This window comes from Schistocerca serialis, chromosome 1 (genome assembly GCF_023864345.2).
Source record: "Schistocerca serialis cubense isolate TAMUIC-IGC-003099 chromosome 1, iqSchSeri2.2, whole genome shotgun sequence".
Lineage (NCBI taxonomy): Eukaryota > Metazoa > Arthropoda > Insecta > Orthoptera > Acrididae > Schistocerca > Schistocerca serialis.
Genome location: NC_064638.1, coordinates 80,575,661 through 80,596,670, shown reverse-complemented (window position 1 = coordinate 80,596,670; position 21,010 = coordinate 80,575,661). Strand labels below are relative to the sequence as shown.

The window sequence follows — 21,010 nt, the reverse complement described above, 5'->3', positions numbered from 1 at the left end:
GCAAAACATCCCAAAGGTGTTCCATAGGATTCAGGTCAGGACTCTGTGCAGGCCAGTCCAATACAGGGGTGTTATTGTGGTGTAACCAATCCGCCACAGGCCGTGCACTGTGAACAGGTGCTCGATTGCGTTGAAAGATGCAATCGCCAACCCCGAATTGCTCTTCAACAGTGGGAAGCAAGCATGTGCTTAAAACATCAATGTAGGTATGTGCTGTGATAGTGCCACGCAAAAGAACAAGGGGTGCAAGCTCCCTCCAGGAAAAACACGACCACACCATAGTACCATCACTTCCGAATTTTACTGTTGGCACTACACACGCTGGCAGATGACGTTCACCGGGCATTTGCCATGCCCACACCCTGCCATCGGATCTCCACATTGTGTACCGTGATTCGTCATTCCACACAACGTTTTTCCATTCTTCAATCGTCCAATGTTTACGCTCCTTACACCAAGAGAGGCGTCGTTTGGCATTTACCTGCGTGTGGCTTATGAGCAGCCACTCGGCCATTGACTCGAAGTTTTCTCACCTCTCACCTAACTGTCATAGTACTTACAGTGGATCCTGATGCAGTTTGGAATTCCTTTGTGATGAGCTGGATAGATGTCTGCCTATTACACATAACGATCCTCTTCAAGTGTCGGTGATCTCTGTCAGTCAACAGACGAGGTAGGCTGTACGCATCGGAAACAGTGGACCTAGGGATGTTTAGGATTGTGGAAATCTCGTTTACAGACGTATGGCGCAAGTGGCACCCAGTCACCTGACCACGTTCAAGGTCCGTGTGTTCTGCAGAGCAACCCATTCTGTTCTCTCACGATGTCTAATGAGTTCTGAGGTTGCTGATATGGAGTACCTGGCAGCAGGTGGCAGCACAATGAACCTAACATGAAAAACATATGTTTTTGGGGGTGGCCAGATACTTTTGATCACATAGTGTAAGTATATCGTAAGAGGCAAAGACATTTGAACAGAAAATAACTCAATATTAATTGGATCCCACAGAGCTGACAGCTACGTTTCAGCCACTGTTATAAGTAGCTGCTAATCCATTCTTCTGCATTTTAACATGTTAATAGTCGCTTTCTTGTCTGCCTGTCTGTCTATTCGCTATTCTTCTCCATGAGCTAGAGACTTGAAAGTTCCAACATAGCTCAGAGCTGGATGATAATGCAATATTAACTTGCTTTCTTGTCTGCCGTGTGTCGGAGTGTATTTTGTGTACCCCTGCCATTTTCTGTTTCAGACGAGAATGGTTCGCGGTAGAATAGATTGCTGATAAATATCCGTATGAGCTCGAATCTCTCTAATTTTTACCTTCACGGGTTTTTCGCGACGTATACGCAGAAGGAAGAAATATAATGTTTGACTCGGGTAAAGAGAAACTGATACAAATCTAAAATTCGCCACAGCTCTCTGTTGTAATCTCATAAAATTATTTGAAAGCCATTGCAAAAATTCACACATACAAGCCTAAAAGAAGAAAATAATTATTTGAATAGAAATCGTTTCTTAATATATCACGTCTTTTAAATCGGACCGGAAAGTGTAAATTAATTTTCCCTAGCCTCTTACTAATTCCTAACCCGCACAGATTCTCCTGAAGATTTGTGATTGCCATGTATCGCATGTAATACATAATTGATACATGAAAGATTTATCTCTTTACTATTGTCTATTGCATGTGTACCATGTTTTTTCTTGTAAATCTTCCAATTATTTTCATAACTATTAAAAATTCACAAACACAACTTTTCAGGACTATCTGAATGGGATTAGGAATCTGTACGAGCCTAGGAGAAATTGTTTTATACTTTTTAGTCGGATTTAAAATCCTGGCATATTAAAAATTGCCAACGACCTTGCCGCAATGGTAATACCGATTCCCGTCAGTTCACCGAAGTTAAGTGCCGTCGGGCTTCGCTAGCACGAGAATGGCTGACAGTCCGGGTCCGTTGAACGCTGTTGGCAAGGAGCGTGCACTCAGCTCTTCTGAGGCCTGCTGGAGAGCTACTTGACTGAGAAGTAGCGGCTCAGGTCACGAAAGCTGACAACAGCAGGGAGAGCGATGTTCTGACCACAAGACCCTCCATATCTTCGTCCGGTGACGCATATCGGCTGAGGATGACTCTGCGGAACCTCTGAGCCTTCTGAGGCCTGTTCGGACGGAGTATATTAAAAATTATCATTTTAATAATAATTTAATAATAAGTAATAATTATTTAAATAATAATTTTTATTCAAATAATTTCTAGGCCTATCAGATATTAAACTGATTGTGTGGTTCAGAATTACATTTTCGCTCTACAGTGGATGTGCGCTGATATGAAACTTCCTGGCAGATTAAAACTGTGTGCCGACCGAGTCTCGAACTCGCGACCTTTGCCATTCACGGGCAAGCGCTCTACCGACTTTTTTTTTTGCCCTTAACTGTCTTCTTTATTTCCTTTTTTTTTTAATATGGAGCACTGATTGCATAATTAACATCCCCCCACTGTATCGTATGACTTTGGGGTATGTAGGAAGGGAGAACCTACCTTTTTGGTACGTGCTCAGCAAATGGCTATAATATCACTACACACGAAAAAGAAAATCAAATAAATATTTTCAACATTTCGCGGCCCTGTCAGCAACTGCATAAATATTAATACTAATTTTAAAAACCAACAGCCTCAGTTGCAAAGTTTACCTTGATTTATCTAGGTTTCGGTCGGGATAACGCGACCTTCTTCACAATAAAAGTAACTACCGTTTGTCAATAGTGTACATCGTCAAGCTAAAACAACAAATCCATAAATTATCGTCAGACTGTAAAAACGTATCTGAAACTGCCTCAGCCCCACTTCGCGACGGCGATGCGGCAGCCACGAGTGCTGTACTGATAATCAAAAAAGGCTGCAGATGCAAAGCCATCCGCGAATAAAGATGTGTGAGTCAAAATACTTAAAAGATAAAGAGAAAAAAGGAAGAGGAAAATTAAGGAAACTAGGAAGACTTGCGGCGCCATGCTCCGTGGTGTCTCGCCGTCAGAGCGGTGTGCCTGTTCTGTCGTTTGAGGGATGGATCGTCCTGCCTTGGTTTGCGCGTTTCGTCAAGATTCCAGCTCCTGGACGAGTTGGCGAAAATATCCTGTAAATAGGTCGCCAAAGTGACCTGATAGTGTTAATGTCGGTGCAGAGTGTGGTGTTGTACACTCCTGGAAATTGAAATAAGAACACCGTGAATTCATTGTCCCAGGAAGGGGAAACTTTATTGACACATTACTGGGGTCAGATACATCACATGATCACACTGACAGAACGACAGGCACATAGACACAGGCAACAGAGCATGCACAATGTCGGCACTAGTACAGTGTATATCCACCTTTCGCAGCAATGCAGGCTGCTATTCTCCCATGGAGACGATCGTAGAGATGCTGGATGTAGTCCTGTGGAACGGCTTGCCATGCCATTTCCACCTGGCGCCTCAGTTGGACCAGCGTTCGTGCTGGACGTGCAGACCGCGTGAGACGACGCTTCATCCAGTCCCAAACATGCTCAATGGGGGACAGATCCGGAGATCTTGCTGGCCAGGGTAGTTGACTTACACCTTCTAGAGCACGTTGGGTGGCACGGGATACATGCGGACGTGCATTGTCCTGTTGGAACAGCAAGTTCCCTTGCCGGTCTAGGAATGGTAGAACGATGGGTTCGATGACGGTTTGGATGTACCGTGCACTATTCAGTGTCCCCTCGACGATCACCAGTGGTGTACGGCCAGTGTAGGAGATCGCTCCCCACACCATGATGCCGGGTGTTGGCCCTGTGTGCCTCGGTCGTATGCAGTCCTGATTGTGGCGCTCACCTGCACGGCGCCAAACACGCATACGACCATCATTGGCACCAAGGCAGAAGCGACTCTCATCGCTGAAGACGACACGTCTCCATTCGTCCCTCCATTCACGCCTGTCGCGACACCACTGGAGGCGGGCTGCACGATGTTGGGGCGTGAGCGGAAGACGGCCTAACGGTGTGCGGGACCGTAGCCCAGCTTCATGGAGACGGTTGCGAATGGTCCTCGCCGATACCCCAGGAGCAACAGTGTCCCTAATTTGCTGGGAAGTGGCGGTGCGGCCCCCTACGGCACTGCGTAGGATCCTACGGTCTTGGCGTGCATCCGTGCGTCGCTGCGGTCCGGTCCCAGGTCGACGGGCACGTGCACCTTCCGCCGACCACTGGCGACAACATCGATGTACCGTGGAGACCTCACGCCCCACGTGTTGAGCAATTCGGCGGTACGTCCACCCGGCCTCCCGCATGCCCACTATACGCCCTCGCTCAAAGTCCGTCAACTGCACATACGGTTCACGTCCACGCTGTCGCGGCATGCTACCAGTGTTAAAGACTGCGATGGAGCTCCGTATGCCACGGCAAACTGGCTGACACTGACGGCGGCGGTGCACAAATGCTGCGCAGCTAGCGCCATTCGACGGCCAACACCGCGGTTCCTGGTGTGTCCGCTGTGCCGTGCGTGTGATCATTGCTTGTACAGCCCTCTCGCAGTGTCCGGAGCAAGTATGGTGGGTCTGACACACCGGTGTCAATGTGTTCTTTTTTCCATTTCCAGGAGTGTATGTGAACATGTGTCCTGATGCTGCTGCTTCGACACTGTCGCCCCTGAAGAGGTAGTTGATAATCATGCCTTTGATCCATGAGATGGCATGTCAATTAGGTGATGGAAAATAGGTCGCGTCAGGATATTTCGGCGTGGTAGGAGAGATGTGATGTGATGGCACTCGGCGACGGAAAGCCACGATATTCTGGACAAGGATCTAGACGACCGCTGTTGTCCCAAATTCGAAACGGCGTAAATCTGACATTGCACTTCAGGCACAGGGGCAGCAGCACCACCGTCGAGTTACGGTACAGTTTCTGTATTGCAATATACTTGCCGTTGACGAGAAGGTATCACGTCGCTGTTGTTTCAATGGTGTGGTACGGTTGATGGACCATTTTCCAAACTGCAGGTCGCGAAACATGGGTGTGATGTGCTTCGACGGGGTTTCGAGATGGGGACGATAAAAGAAGACGGTAGGTTTTGCGGTTGGTCGTCTTTCTGGTCTTGGGGAGCTCGGCGCGCATGTAGCTGTATTCCATAAAGACTCGGCAGATGTGTGCGATTGGAGGTGGGATATATGCCAGTGATGTCAGCGGGAAAAGCTGCGAACTATGCGGTCAACATTCCAGTGAAACTAATATCCTGGTTTTTTCACAACCAGAGCATAGAATTGCTGTAAAGTGCCGAAGTCCTTGCTCTAACGCTAACGAGAGCGAGACCATCGTCTCTCTTCGGTAAGATGAGGGCATCATGCTGGACTTTCAAGGTGTGTTCATATCATATAAAATACGCGGAGGCCGCCATTGGCGTAGTGACACGCAGAATCTGCGCTATGTGAGATATCTGGACTGCCACATATGTATTGGAAAAAGTGACCCTCTTCAGCGGTCGTTGTAGGTGACTCTTTATGTTCGTCCAGATGCGTTGCAGTAGCAACCGAAAATTGATTGCCGAGATACGGTGAATGGCGCACATGCGTACCACCCCGAGATGGCGGAGAGTGCCCCCTAGTTGAAAGGAGCTATGCTATATGTGGAAAGGCCCAACTGATATTCATGGTCCATCATTCTGCGACGTTCTTAGCACTTCCTGCCTCCCTTCTGTAATGGGTAATCTATTGCATCGTGGCTTGTATTTCTACTGCTGAATGTACGGCGAGGGTCAAGTCGTATGCGTTCGCGCGACAGCGGAAAACGTGCTCCCGGTGTAGAAAACCCGTCAAGCCTCACCTTAATCCGCATATGAGTGGTTCCATCGCGTTGGCGTAAAGCACAGCCAACATTTGGCAATCCTGCCTTACTGAGAGTTCGATCCGTATAGCTTCTGTTAGTCTTCTGCTGAAGAGAGGTCTGGACATCACCTCTCAAAGTAGGTGCTTGATCGCCTGCATGAACGTCTGAAGAATCGCCAGCCGTCCATTACTTCAATGAGGAATGTATGACCGAGGCGGTTGAATGCTTGGTTGAAGTAGATTAAGATTAAAACACCTGGCAATCGAGAGTGTGTTGCCTTGGCGATCACGTCTCGATATTCACCGAGGGCAGTCTGGATATCATTATCGCCGCCAAAGGAGGTTTTTTCATAGGTCACAACTTGTCGTAACACATGTTTGAATCACATAGCTAGAGGGCGCGTGAAAATCTTGAAATCAGAATTTAATAACGTGATCGCTCAATAACTATCAAGCCGTGTTCCTCCCCACTAAGCCTTCCATGAACGTTGGTGGCGGAAGCATCGCACCAGATGAAAGTTCATAAAGCATATCTCTCCATGCAATAACGTCAGTTTTTGGAAGGTTCTGTAAAACTCAAGCAGTAAGTCCTCTGGGCCAAGAGGCCAAATCAGTGATCCCTTAGCCGCAGCTGCAAGGAAATCGTCGGCGGTTACTTCTGTGGCGAGGAGAGCAGCTGCTGCGGCGTCTAGCATTCAGTGGATCTTCTGAGGAACCTTGGCAATAGCCTCCACGCTGCTGATAGAGATGTCTGTAGTGCGTAGCGAAGGCGACAGCGATGGGAGAGTGCGACTTCAGCAAGTAGGTCTAAAGTTGACATTAAGGCCTGTCAACGTCGTCGAAAATTTTGAACGATGTGATGCATAGAAGGTTCTTCACCTTTAAACCTGTCTTGACTGCTTCCTCGTATAAACGACTGCCTCCAAATGGCACCTGGTCATGGTTAACAGTTTTACTTTGATGTGTTGAACGTCTTTTAGATTGTCTGGGGATAGGGGATGATCCATGAAATCACACACAGCACAATAGTAAAAATTAATTGTGTCCACCTGGCTTTGGCTTTACCATGTTGTGCCAAGGTGCGGCGGATGGCCAGTTTGGTGCATAGCACCCACCACTGCACTTTGGTCCTGTATCGCATGGTGCATTTAATACAAGCGTTCTATGTATCCGTGACTGTTGTCGACATTTGCTGTCTCGTCACAGCGCAGCATTGAGATCCCAGGGTCCCAGGTTGCGCCTCATGGATTGTCTACGTGAGTTGATGGTACAGACGTAGATGTCATGATCTGAACAGGTAGATAACCAACGTTCCGTGTGAAGAAGATTTGGCGTGAGAGCGTCGGCGATAAACACTCTATCTAGCTGGCTGGCAGAGTGGATCGTGATGTGTATATGCCCCGGGTGATCGTCGTGTACCAGTCTCCAAGTGTTGACGTGATGAAGGCGGTGGTCAAGAAACTGAACTTCGGGACACGTGGTGCAATGTGGGTATGTAGACATGAGGTTATGTACAGTAGAACGCAGCTGAAATCTCCTTCCACGATGAGGTGATTGTATCTGCCGAGAAATAAAGACGTTATATCTTCTGCATTGGTGGTTGAAGACTTCCGGCATAAGAAGTCACCCTCATTCAGCCAACGGCCTCATCAAAGAGGGAGGAAGAGGGAACAGAGGTTCAGGGCACTCTCTTGTCCTAGGGTGGGAAACTGCCCCTAAAGCCGGAAGAATCAGCAATGATCAACGGCTTGAGAATGCAGAAGGCAATGGAGCCCCCTGCATTACAGACACGTAACGTGTATCCACAGGACATGTGACCTGTAACTGAAAAAGTATCATGATGATCTCTCCATTGGCGATTCCTGAATAGTCCGCCATTCGGACCTCCGGGAGGGGACTGCCAAGGAGGAGGTTACCATGAGAAAAATATTGAATAATCAACGAAAGGATAATGTTCTACTAGACAGGGCATAGAATGTCACAAGCTTGAACGTGGTGGGGAAACTATAAAATCTGAAAAGGGAAACACAAAGGCTCAATCTAGATATGGTAGGGGTCAGTGAAGTGAAGTGGTAAGAAGACAAGGATTTCTGGTCAGATGAGTATCGGGTAATATCAACAGCAGCAGAAAATGGTATAACGGGAGTAGGATTCGTTATGAATAGGAAGGCAGGACAGAGAGTATGTTACTATGAACAGTTTAGTGACAGGATTGTTCTCATCAGAATCGACAGCAAACCAACACCGACAACGATAGTTCAGGTATACATACCGACGACCCAAGCTTAAGATGAAGAGATAGAGAAAGTGTATGAGGATATTGAAAGGTTAATACAGTACAAAAAGAGGGATGTAAATCTAATAGCCATGGGGAACTGGAATGCAGTTGAAGGGGAAGGAGTAGAAGAAAAGGTTACAGGAGAATATGGACTTAGGACAAGGAAGGAGAGAGAGAAAGACTAATTGGGTTCTGTAACAAGTTTCAACTAGTAATAGTGAATATTCTGTTCAAGAATCTCAAGAGGAGGAGGCATACTTGGAAAAGGCAGAGTGATACGGTTAGATTACATCAGGATCAGACAGAGATTCCGAAATCAGATACTGGATTGTAAGACGTACCCAGGAGCAGATATAGACTCAGATACAATATAGTAGTGATGAAGAGTGGGCTGAAGTTTAATACATTAATCACGAAGAATCAATATGCAAAGAAGTGGGATACGGAAGTACTAAGGAATGACAAGATTCGGTTGAAGTTCTCTAAGGCTATAGATACAGGAACAAGGAATAGCTCAGTAGGCAGTACAGTTGAAGAGGAATGGACATCTTTAAAAAGGGCCATCACAGAAGTTGGGAAAGAAAACATAGTATGAAACGTCCCCTATGAACAATTATACACGACTGTCCTTAAACTGATACACAATATTTTTTTTAGCGCAACGCAATCTGACTTTCAAAAATCCCTACAAAAGAATGGCCCTGACTAACATTAAACTATACCTTTCACAAATCACTTACCTCACAAAAATCTTCGCTGCTCAAGCTACTGCAATACAGCGAGCGCCACTACTGCCAGCTAAATAAAAGATTCAAACTATGGAAGGCACTAACTACTGATAGGGATAGTTAGCAAATGAAAGATATTAATAGAGAACAAACAATGTATTTACCTTGATATCATCATATATAAATATAGCAGTTCATGACAAATTACAAATCTCCGCCATCTCTCTCCCCACATCCACCACTGCTGGCGGCTCACCTCCAACTGCGCAACGCTACGCGTTGTTCACAGCCAGCTGCTTAACACTACAATGGCGAGTATTACAACAATGCAAAGCAGCCACAGACTGCACACAGCACAGCCAGTGATTTTCATACAGAGGTGGCGTTACCAATAAAAAAACCTAAACAGCCTACTTACAATAGGTACAAACAGGGTAACTGTGAAGAAACCATGGGTAACAGAAGAAGTACTTCAAGCGATCGATGAAAGGAGGAAGCACAAAAATGTTACGGGAAACTCAGGAATACAGAAGTGCAAGTCGCTGAGGAATGAAATAAAAATGAATTGCAGGGAAGCTAAGACGAAAGGGCTGCAGGAAAAATGTGAAGACATCGAAAAATAAATGATTGTCGGAAGGACAGACTTAGCATACAGGAAAGTCAAAACAACCTTCGGTGACATTAAAAGTAAGTGGAATAACATTAAGAGTGCAACGCTAATTCCACTCTTAAATGCAGAGGAGAGAGGATAGATGGAAAGAATACATTGAAAGCCTGGATGAGGGGGAAGATTCGTGTGATGTGACAGAGGAAGAAACAGGAGTCGATTTAGAAGAGATAGGGGATCCAGTACTAGAATCAGAATTTAAAAGAGTTTTCGAGGACTTCAGATCAAATAAGGCAGAAGATTTAAGATCAAATAAGGCAGAAGGGATAGATAACATTCCATCAGAATTTCTGAAATCTTTGGGGGGAAATAACAACAAAGCGACTATTCACATTGGTGTGTAGAATGTATGAGTCTGGCGACGCACCATCTGACTTTCGGAAAAGCATCATCCACACAATGCCGGAGACAGCAGGAGCTGACAAGTGCGATAATTATCGCCCAATCAGCTTATCAGCTCATGCGTCAAAGCTGCTTACATGAAAAATATAGAGAACGGTGGCAAAGAATATTGAGAATGCGCTAGATTTCGATCAGTTTGACTTTAGGAAAGGTAAAGGCACGAGAGAGGCAATTCTGAGGTTGCAGTCAATAATGGAAGTAAGACTAAAGAAAAATCAAGACACATTCATAGGATTTGTCGAGCTGGAATAAGCGTTCGACAGTTTAAAATGGTGCAAGATGTTCGAAACTCTGAAAAAGTAGGGATAAGCTATAGGGAGGGACGGGTCATTTACAATATGTACAGTCATGTTCAAAAGTATGCGAACGACCTGAATTGCATTTCGCCTGACTACCATGCAACCAACATAACGCAGCTGTCTAGGAGATCCTCTAATCGCTCCTTGGTAAAGTCGTTTGACTATTGAAAATGATTCCAACAAGTCACCACTAGAAAACACTGCTCTGTATCACAATAACTCAAGATGTAAAGTAATACCACGATTCTACAAATATTAGCGAACACCTTATCACAGATAAGACTGCCCTTAAGGCTTGTAAGCTCACATTTATTGTAATAAATGACATACCTGAAATGTTAACACGCTCATTATTACGTCAGATAGGTAATGCACGTTATAAGTTCGTCGTATTCATGATTTCCTCTTCAAAGTAACATACCGTACTTGTTATTTAACACAGAATGACATTAAAAATTTACGTTATTCACTAGCAGCTAGTTGAGAATATGTATGAACTTCAAATGATACGACGAACCGCCTCGTTCAGCATATGGATTCAAACCCAGGTCATGCAGACTAAGATTTCGTGACTGAGGGAAACTGTCATTCCTGACTAGGCATACAGAGAGTGATATACCTCGATTTTAGACAGTATCAGTTAGCAAATACCAACTTTAAATTACATAACGTAAACATTTTTAACGGACACGAATTCCTACCCAGCATCTATTGTCCCTGTTAACGAACTACGAGAGATGTTAAATATTGCTTCTTCACAAGTAACTTACTTGAAGTGCCGTGAGGTAAACTTTGTGTTTCACACGGATTAGAACCCAGAACCTAATCGGATTGTTATCGAAGCACAATCAACTGTGACATATCGGATTTTCTCGGCAGTAGCTAGATGTTTCAACTGAAATGACGAGACGAAACATTAATTTTTTCCTTCCCAGGACTCCAACCCGGCACCTAACGCTGTTATATTCTAGAGAAAACGAACGTTAAGTATGAGTTTGTTACACCAGCAGCGACATGTGAGCATGAACTAGAAGTAATATGACGAAGAGTTCAGTGCTTACTGGGAATCGAACCCCACACATATCGTTGTAGACTATACACAAAGATATGTCAGCTACCGAATTTTTCTCCGCCAGCAGCTCGGAATAACGTCCTTGAACTTACAGTGATCTGTCAAATAGTTCTGTGTCTCACTGGGAGTAAAAAACGTCAGATATCGTTAGTGCTGACAACGAATGAAAATGCGTTAAAAATCAAAATTATTATCCACCAGCAGATAGGTGTTCTCATGCTAGAGCTTGAAAATACACAATGAAAACTTTAGTGCTGGGCCAGGATTCGAACCCTTTCACGCGCAATATGTGGAGATGTTGAGGAATCTGCAGTTTTGAACAAACAACAAATAGTAGTCGCGCTTTATTGTCACGAAGGGTTCAAATTCCGCGTTAAGGGCGGTCTGAGGTGCATTACAAGTTAAGAACCAATTTTATCGTCATACAGAAGCTCAAATAAAACATGGAATAAGTGTTCTGTGACCCTACATAGACTTTGTTTTGTCACTAGAAATAAATAACTTGTATAAGAAAGGTTACTGGTGATAGAGTTCCCACATTTCGCCACTCCTGACTATTGTGGTTCAACCTAACGTCTATTTGGTAGAGAAGGAATATCATGTTTAATGTGAATTTCAGACCACAATGCCATTATACCTTCTTCACTTGGCGTAGCCAGAAGAGAATAGAATCTGTGGTGTCACCGCCAGACACCACACTTGCTAGGTGGTAGCTTAAATCGGCCGCGGTCCATTTAGTACATGTCGGACCCGCGTGTCGCCACTGTGTGATCGCAGACCTAGCGCCACCACAAGGCAGGTCTCGAGATACGATAGAGCACTCGCCCCAGTTGTACGACGACATTGCTAGCGACAATACGGACGAAGCCTTCCTCTCATTTGCCGAGAGACAGTTAGAATAGCCTTCTGCTAAGTCCATGGTTACGACCTAGCAAGGCGCCATTAGCCTTACCTAGTTTGAGAGTTATCGTATAAATGTCTCAAGAAGAACGCTGTATTCATCAAAGAATAAAAGTTAAGTATAAAGCAGCTACGTACTTTTCTTGCTACCATTCAATAGTTATCCTGTTCCAGACTTGACGCCAGTCGGCGTGTGTGTACGCGTGCCTTTCTTTCGGCTTCCTTCCCAGTGTGGCGTAGCAAGCTTGTTACGCCACAACAGAATCTGTCTCTCCCTATTAAAAATCATCGGCAGATGTTGGAATCGAACCCAGAGCACCATCATTGGAAGCTATCATCAATCCAACAGACCACCAAATACACTTACCTCAGGCTCATTTTTCTATCTTAACACCATTGCGACACACTCGATGAGAATTCTGACACACAGGCTCCCTGTAGTGGTTTGCAGCATGCTCAGTACACTCATTTACTTGGTTGACCGAATCGCCATGAACTAGCTGCCTCGGCTACCCAGTGCATACATTCGACTCTATTTTGTAATCACCGAAATAAAATCACGTAACTGCCACCTACACAGAACTGCCAACAGTGTAGGATGCAGAAATTTAAATAGGAAGTGTTTCTTTCCATTTGAGCTACTCTATTGCGCTATCTGTTTGTTGAAACGTAGTGCAGTGCAAAAGAAAAGCTGTAACTGTCTGTCTCACAGAAGTCTAGATCCGGCCATATGTATTATCTCACAGCACTGTGGAATGCCGAAGTTCTGGAGAAACTGTTGTTCACTACTGGAGCAGCTGTACCTACATGACAGCTAGCAGCGTGTTGGTAAACATCGTGCACCGTAGATAAGACGTCACGAGTTCTATTACATTCGCTGCTACATTTTTTAAAACGCAATTCTGCGGTCTGCTGAAGTTATCAATTTAATGGAACGTTGAACATAATTCCCTTCACTTCTCAACCCAAAATAGCCGCATATGGAAAAACAGCTAACTTCTGCGACATTTTGTTCTTTTCAGGTTTAATAGACGGCCAGGCAGCAGATGCATCGCGAAGCTTTTGTATTATGTATGGAGAGAGCGCATCATGCCAAAATAGTCAGAAAAGTATTTACTACATTAGCAGTCGTCTGGTAGTGGCATTTTATTCTTCTTCAAACATTGTTTGACAGCTTTAACTCAGGACAAGTTTTCTACATGCATGTAACAAACTGCATGTGCTTTGTCAGACTGTTATAGATAACATCAGAGAATTCGCATACATTGTTGATGATTAATTTCTCTCTCAGGTTTAGCATCGTTTTAACAATACTGAAAGAAACCTTACGAAAATTGTGCACTGTATTATAAGAAATGAAATAAAACTACCCACGATAACCTTACGACGAATGTCTGTTTTAATGAAACTGAGTATCTGTACACAAGCGTGCCTCTATCGGCACGAATTAGTAAAATACTACTCACTTACATTTCTATTGGGTTTGTGTTTAATTGGTATACTGTGTCACACTCAACAGGTATGTAAATGTGGCATTCCATAACTAAAGTTATGTATTCCTAGAAACCCAAAATTTGCTTGTCAGCAGCGGAAAGAGGTGTTACCTGTTGTGCAGCATTGTAAGTTTTTCACCATTCCGCTGTGAGCTGAAAGTATTTTCTTGCGATTTCCTTCTCGATGTTTGATCTGACTGCTTGTAGCTCTTTCACAGAAGGGATAAAAACGTTACAGTCAGCGAGACTGGTACCGCGAACCATAACAGACGCTTTTTGACAGGTCAGCACGTCCACAGCTAGCGAAGATGTATGTGTTACTCATTCCTCTTACAAGACCAATAGTGGCTAGAACTCGTAAATCGCTATTTAAAGGACGAGATTAGTTGCGATTTCCACGTGCAACGACTTTCCTGGGCTGAAAACCATAAATTTTCAATCTTTTGTTACACCTCAAGCGATAATAACTCAGATTATTCAATGGAAATGACAGGGAAAATCAAGTGAACTTTGAGGCTTAATTCCGTGCACACCAGGAAGTAAATCGTCGATCACGGAGTTGCCAAACATACGTTGCCTTGTTGCCGAATCTGACTTACAGTACCAGCAGGAAGAAGACGAACCAATGTGATCCTACAGCGGGCTGGGAAGTGACCAAGTGACCATAGCTGGCGTCTCAAAGACGTGGCTGCTACGGCCTGGAATACGTAATGCGTCTGATTCGCATTTCTGTAACTAGGTTTAGCGAGTGGAGCGTAGTTACTCAGAACTGACTGCCAACGAAGCATCATAATTCAGTAACTCTCATAGTTGTTTTTATATTTCTTTCGTAACTGTACTCAAACCTAAGAAACTCATTCACGGAGGTATTTGTGCCTCGCCAATAGTCGAAAACACCAAACAAATAAAAAAAAAAGAATGTGTGTGTGTGTGTGTGCGTGTGTGAGAGAGAGAGAGAGAGAGAGAGAGAGAGAGAGAGAGAGAGAGATGAAAATAAAAAGGAATGGGAGAGAGGGTAAAAAATTGTGAAGAAATTGAATACTAATATGTAAAGAAATCTTTCATTAAAATGACACATTCCACATCATTACGGACTGTCGTATTCACGATCTATGGAACAAGTATTAATCTAATCTAATCATATCATACCTTATTGCTGACTAGAAACTTAAACTTGAAAATAAAAGACGACAGTTTTTGTAATAAACCGGGACTCCTATCAAGACACTTTCATCCCTGTTAACTAACCACGAAAGATGTCTGGTATACCTCCATTCAGAAGCAACAAAGTGTGTATGCATTTAAAGATGAAGCGCACGATGTGAAGTTCTGTGACGGAGATACGAACCCAACACGTAATCGGATTGTTAAGGAAGTAAAATCAAATGTTACGCATCGATTTTTCTTACCAGCTGCTAGGTGTTTGAATCTAAAATATGGATACAAATTTTTGTGCCTGACCGACAATCGAACCACAGTCCTATCGTTTTTTTTTATCGTCCTCGAATATAGCCTAAGTATCAATTGCTTACTCACCAACAGTAAGATGTGTGCATGTTTGACCAGAAATTGTTGGCAACATGAACAGACATTAAAAATGCACGTTTATTTTCACTAGCATGCCGGTGTGCACATGATAGGGCTTGAAATGAAATTATGAATATTTTTGTACTGGATCAGGATTCCGACACACATACTTACCTTTGGAGGAGACCTAGAGAAGATTGAAGTCTTGGAAAAAGGAACGAAATGATTGAACTATAGTGTTCCGAGAGATTCAGATCCTCTAAAGAGGAGATACGAATTCGAATCACAGTCCAGCACCAAATTTTTCATTGTCTCTAGTTCAATCAAGTACAAATGAAATAAGAGCCCTGTTCCTTTAAATGGCTATCGGTTCATCAAATAAAATAAAATTTTCTAATGTAAGTAAGTTTACTGGCGACAGTATTTCTGTTTACCATGACCTCCACTTATGTCATATCCCAATGTAAACCGGCTCTGCCCAGTTGGGAATGAAGGAACATGATGTTTAATGCGGATTCTGAATTATAACATCTTCCTCTTGAGGTTACCAGAGGTAACGTAAATCTGTTTGTGCCTCTTAAAAGTAAAAGCCTGAACCCACGCATTGCACTTGTGATAGTTCGTTCCACCAGACTATTGCGGCCACATTTCCCAGCCCCAGGCGTGTGCTGTAACGGATGATGTGCTTAGCTTACAAAATTAGTCACGGTGGCAAAAATGCGAGTCTATTAAATGGTCAAGTAGAAGCAAGCTTCTGACGCGGACATTATGCTATTCTCATGTCAGCAGGATGTAAAGACTCTTCTAGGCATCATAGCCTCGATGAAGCCATTTTGAAATTTTCTCTAATTAACGAAATTTCTTAGTTCGAGAAAATCCACTGTGAAGTGTGAAGTTACAAGATAATTCGATTATTAGTGTCATTATTACTATCATTTTCTTTATACCGCTGCTGGAACACATGTGCTTGAAGATCATTTAAGGTGTTTTGCTCATTACAGAAGTAGTTGCCTAAGAGCAGGTTCTTTCCCTATCTACGGAATCCTTTTCATGTTAATATCAAACATCAACAATTACTCGTAGATTACATTGAAACTAAAGTAATTGATGAAGTTACTTGATAACAAAAACGCGCTGCCTTTCTTCATTTACTTGCGCCAAGAAATGGCTGTCGAATACTGCCAAGCCAAAAGCGAAGGGATCTTACTGCCTTCCGATATACGTCGCTGACAGTTATTCCATATGATTTGGTCGACGTGACCTGTTTCAAGTTGCATGACAGAGAATGTTTTAGAAAAGCAATTGTTTTCCTTTGCAATAAACAGAAAGACTTTCATTCTAAGCTGCCTAAGTTAAAATTTTCGCAATATTAGTTCAAATTTAATATTCGCTTCTATAATGTAGCAAAGTATTCCGCAGTTGCAAAACCCGCATCCGACTCATTGTCCTTACACTTAGTCGCTGACCATAAATTCTAGCTCAGGGTGACACCAGTTTAAGCAACCTAATGTAGCGAAGACTGTTTGGCAGTGCCTTTTCTCACCGGAAAATACGCAATTCACTCATTGGGCACCATAAGTACACTGTAACAGTAATTTCTGTGTGTATGCAATGCATACGGATTGTAGGATTTAGTAGTGCGCTCTCATCCACTTGTGTATACAATATTCCTGACCTAAACGGGCGCTTTATCATTACAGGCTCTGGGCGGTGCAACATTATACTGACAACAGTAATGTGTTTATACTGACAACCTCACTGTTCGTTTTATCTGATTTTGTAATTATTTAAATAAAACAACATGACCTTCCAGTGGGAGACATTTCGTCCCCCTTTGTCAGTAAGCTTTTTGCCTTCCAACGAGCGAAATGCGGCAGAGTACGGCCGGTAAACGATTCACAAACCACGATTTAGTGCCGTTCAGACAATTTCTTTAAACACCCAAGTGCCAACGCAGGCACAAACGAGAGATCCTTAATTTTAATGCCAAGCATAAATCACAGTAGTAGCTGCATGGTGGCAAAGTGATAAAGTGGAAGACTACTGACATGAAGGCCTCAAGTTCAATCACCCGTCATGCTCACCATTTTTATGTGCCATTTTACATTTATTTCCCCTCAGGCAGTGTGTATTGATGTGAAAAATGCCGAGTTGCGCTGTGGTCCGAAAGCCACGTTAAACAGCACGTTCCCCTATTAACTGTCTGGTTAAGTCAACTCAAAGGTCAGAGGAGAGGAATGGCATACCCCTCCAACAAGACCGTGCCTATTAAAGCACTGTGGTGTTCAAACCACTCTTCTGAATTATGACTGCTTTACTGTCTATGGGTTCCAAAGTTAATGATGTTCGGGTTATATTAATATTTTTGTGCTTTCATGCTGTAGCTTTGATACCAGAAAACGTAAGTAAACGGCCAAGCACCGTCACCGTTCGAGTTGTCAAGGTGATAGACGACGATGCTGTCTACGCTAGTTACAATTTTGGTCATGGCTATGTTTCAGTCGAATACCTCTATGTGACTTTTTGCGTATTTCAAGATATACTTTTATACACTTGGTACGCATCCAAATTGATATCTGATAGAGCTGTATTTAGCAACATGAATCAGATATGTTTTACGTGCAATATAACGGACAACACGTCAGTGCAGCGAGAATTAGTTTGTGTGCTGCGCATGGTGCAAGAAATATTTGTGTTTTGCTTGCTTCTGTGATAGGTTTCACCCGACTGAATGCGAGCAGGCTCATGAATAGACTCTCAATAACTGGAATTACGCAACAATACACTTAAAAGTTGTATTTTTGCATTATATATCCCAATGAAAATAACTGTAAATAGGTTATATGCCTACTTGCTTATTATTCGCGCTTCTCGATGCTTTTCTCAAAAAAGAAAAAGAAAAATAGAGAGGGAGACAGAGAGAGAAAACAGAAATATATTTCAAATATCAGCTCGGAGACGCCATGTTCGTCTCATGATGTAAAGCAAGGATAGTTGATAGGTAATATCTCGTTCTACTAGCGATATGTATGGCTAGAAGATTCTTTCTTTTCTCTCTGCAAACAACCAGAACAGAATTCAGTAACAAAGTGGTAAGAACACCTATGCAGTGGGCCAATTAACAGCCTTTCTTGATTATTTTGTTAATCGTCTCTAATGCAGTAAACATCCTTGATTACTGATTTGTTATTACTACCATTTTTATTGTTATTCGTCACCTCACAACAGCTTTCCTATCACTCATTGCTGCCGATACACGTAACGAATGGATCAGGATGAATGGAATGTGGGATGTTTCGTCACAGAGAATATACACCTTTATCTCGGCGTCTTGTGTTCAGGGTAATATGAAAATCTCAGTAAGTGAAGACGACAACGGCATGCCGGCAGTAACACCCAACTATTTCTGTCGACTTAACACCATGACGACAGACAAATTGGCGTCTCACTGGATTTTGATTATATTTCGTTAGGCTTCTTGCGACCTCGTTTTAATACCTCGTGGGAGCAGGCATAATATTTTGCTTTTTGAACACCGAACAATAACACACAAAGATAGTAGATGGAAGGATACAAAGAAACAGTCAGACTCATGGGTGTGGATCCAATTCATCACTAGAAGACTAAACAAGAGGGAAACATTGCGAAAACAATGAATACGCTGGTTAGTATACATTATTTGTATAGATATGAAGATGAAAAAGCGCAGAGCTGCACAGTGCCCGCATCTGCACTTTAGTTTCTGTCTTGATGGGCATAATTTTTAGTTTCTTCTCTTCTGAATTTTCAAATGAATTGATTATTACGTGGTACAGAATAATTAGTTAATAGTGTTTCTTACAGCTTCCATTCGCAGCAACATTTTTCTATAGTCTCGTGCAATTCATGAAATTCTACTTGAATGATCGAAGACTGCACATAGATGCAATCGATTTCGAGGTGCAAAGTGTTTGTTATCTTACTTCTTGTGACAGGTGGGCAAAGTTGATTTCCAAAGACTTTTTATTGTACTGAAATAATTTTTTGTCACAAAGTAACAAGGTAAGTGTTTTATTCGTATATATTTTGTGAGAAATTACAATCGTCATCGAAGATTACACACCTGAATGTTTGACACAAGTGATAGGAGAAAACGCTGCATATTAACCAAAAATGGTTCAAATGGCTCTGAGCACTATGGGACTTAACATCTATGGTCATCGGTCCCCTAGAACTTAGAACTACTTAAACCTAACTAACCTAAGGACAGCACACAACACCCAGTCATCACGAGGCAGAGAAAATCCCTGACCCCGCCGGGATTCGAACCCGGGAACCCGAGCGCGGGACATATTAACCAAATCCCGCGCCTCCCCTCCGTATCCTCCTGTGACACGAGCACGGGAGTTTCCTCCCATAACGCTACAGAGCTGTTCCTAGCACAGCTGAGAATTTGCAACATCGTCACAACAATTTGGCAACAATGTGACACTGCAATCACTCCCGCATATCGTACTGAATTGACTCGCTAAATCTACTTGGTATTCCCTTTCCATTTGAATGACTTGTGCTCTATAATCCTCATGTAATCTAAGACACTGAGACAGAAAATTCAATTTTTTGGCTACAGAAATTCTATTCTTCACATTAGTGACAACTTTTATTATCTTTCACGATGCATTATGAGGCTGAGCGACCAACACCATGATGAGAGTGGTGTGCTGGCAGCAGTGTGTCTGTAGCTCCGTGGTACAGCCCGTGTCTCGTGTCGCAACGGTTCAAGGAGTCGTCAGTTCTAACTGTGGTAGGGGCTGGCGTGTGCGAGCTTCTTTTTTTTTTATTTATTTTATGAGGCTGCGAATTTCCAGAAAAAATTCTGTAATGAAATCAGGAGAAAACCTTTACACATCAAATCCTCTTGATGGCTCGACACAGTAAGTTGTGTTAATGGTCATAGATCTCGGCTTTCTGACTGCCAAGCTGCTTCAGAATATGAGCCTCTCTGAAGAAATTCAAATCGACCATCAACAATACGAAATTCAATATTGTTCTTCACTTAAGACTCACATGCCAGGGTGATAAGTATGAAGGAAAGGAACCTCTTGTTTGCTACAGGGCCTCTATGCTAAATTTCCACAGTAGCAATTAGGAACTCTCTGCAGACATTTGCTAACAGCTGCTAAAGCAACTTACTTTTTCCCTGGGTAGCTTCAAATATGGGCAATTTTGTCGCCTTAAATCCAATTGAATATTTTAAATATCACTTTTGAACAGTTTTCACTTCTCCATTATTAAATGTATGGACCTCAAAACAAGCAATTTGCCTTAGTAGCTATAGAGCAGGTTCTGAAAGGTATTGACACAATGATTCGCATCCATTTACCATAGGGAATGAAAGAAAGAAGCCAGACACATTACATTGCATTTACTCTCTGTACCTTGACTAACACGTATGAATCCATGACGAAAATAAATTATTTGAAGAATATCCTGTGGAAGGAAAAAGAACAGGATGTGACACTTTAATTATAGCACACTGGATCAGAAACAGTGAAATTAATTCCGTGCCACATTGATGTATTGCATACTACTGTAATAAAATACTCATCAAATAAAAACGGTTTTGTGCCTCCATTGCTATCGAGTGTGAAGCACAAATCGTAGACAGATTTTATGGGTCACCATTCAACAACATTAAAGCTTTTACACCGTCGAGAGTGGGGAGTGGAGTAGATGTTGTCGGCAGAAGGCGAGGCAGTGCAGGGCCTCAGCCCCTGCCCGTAGGCAGCAAACGGGTCCCAAAAAACTCAGACGCATGCGGTGTTCAGATG

The 21,010-nt window shown here is 43.1% G+C and overlaps 1 protein-coding gene across 1 annotated transcript in view; it reads left to right on the top strand.

Annotated features, from left to right (window-relative positions):
• The window catches only part of LOC126477107 (ionotropic receptor 75a-like), a 134,483-nt gene that overhangs the window by 22,904 nt on the left and 90,569 nt on the right, over positions 1-21,010 (top strand). The window lies entirely within an intron of this gene.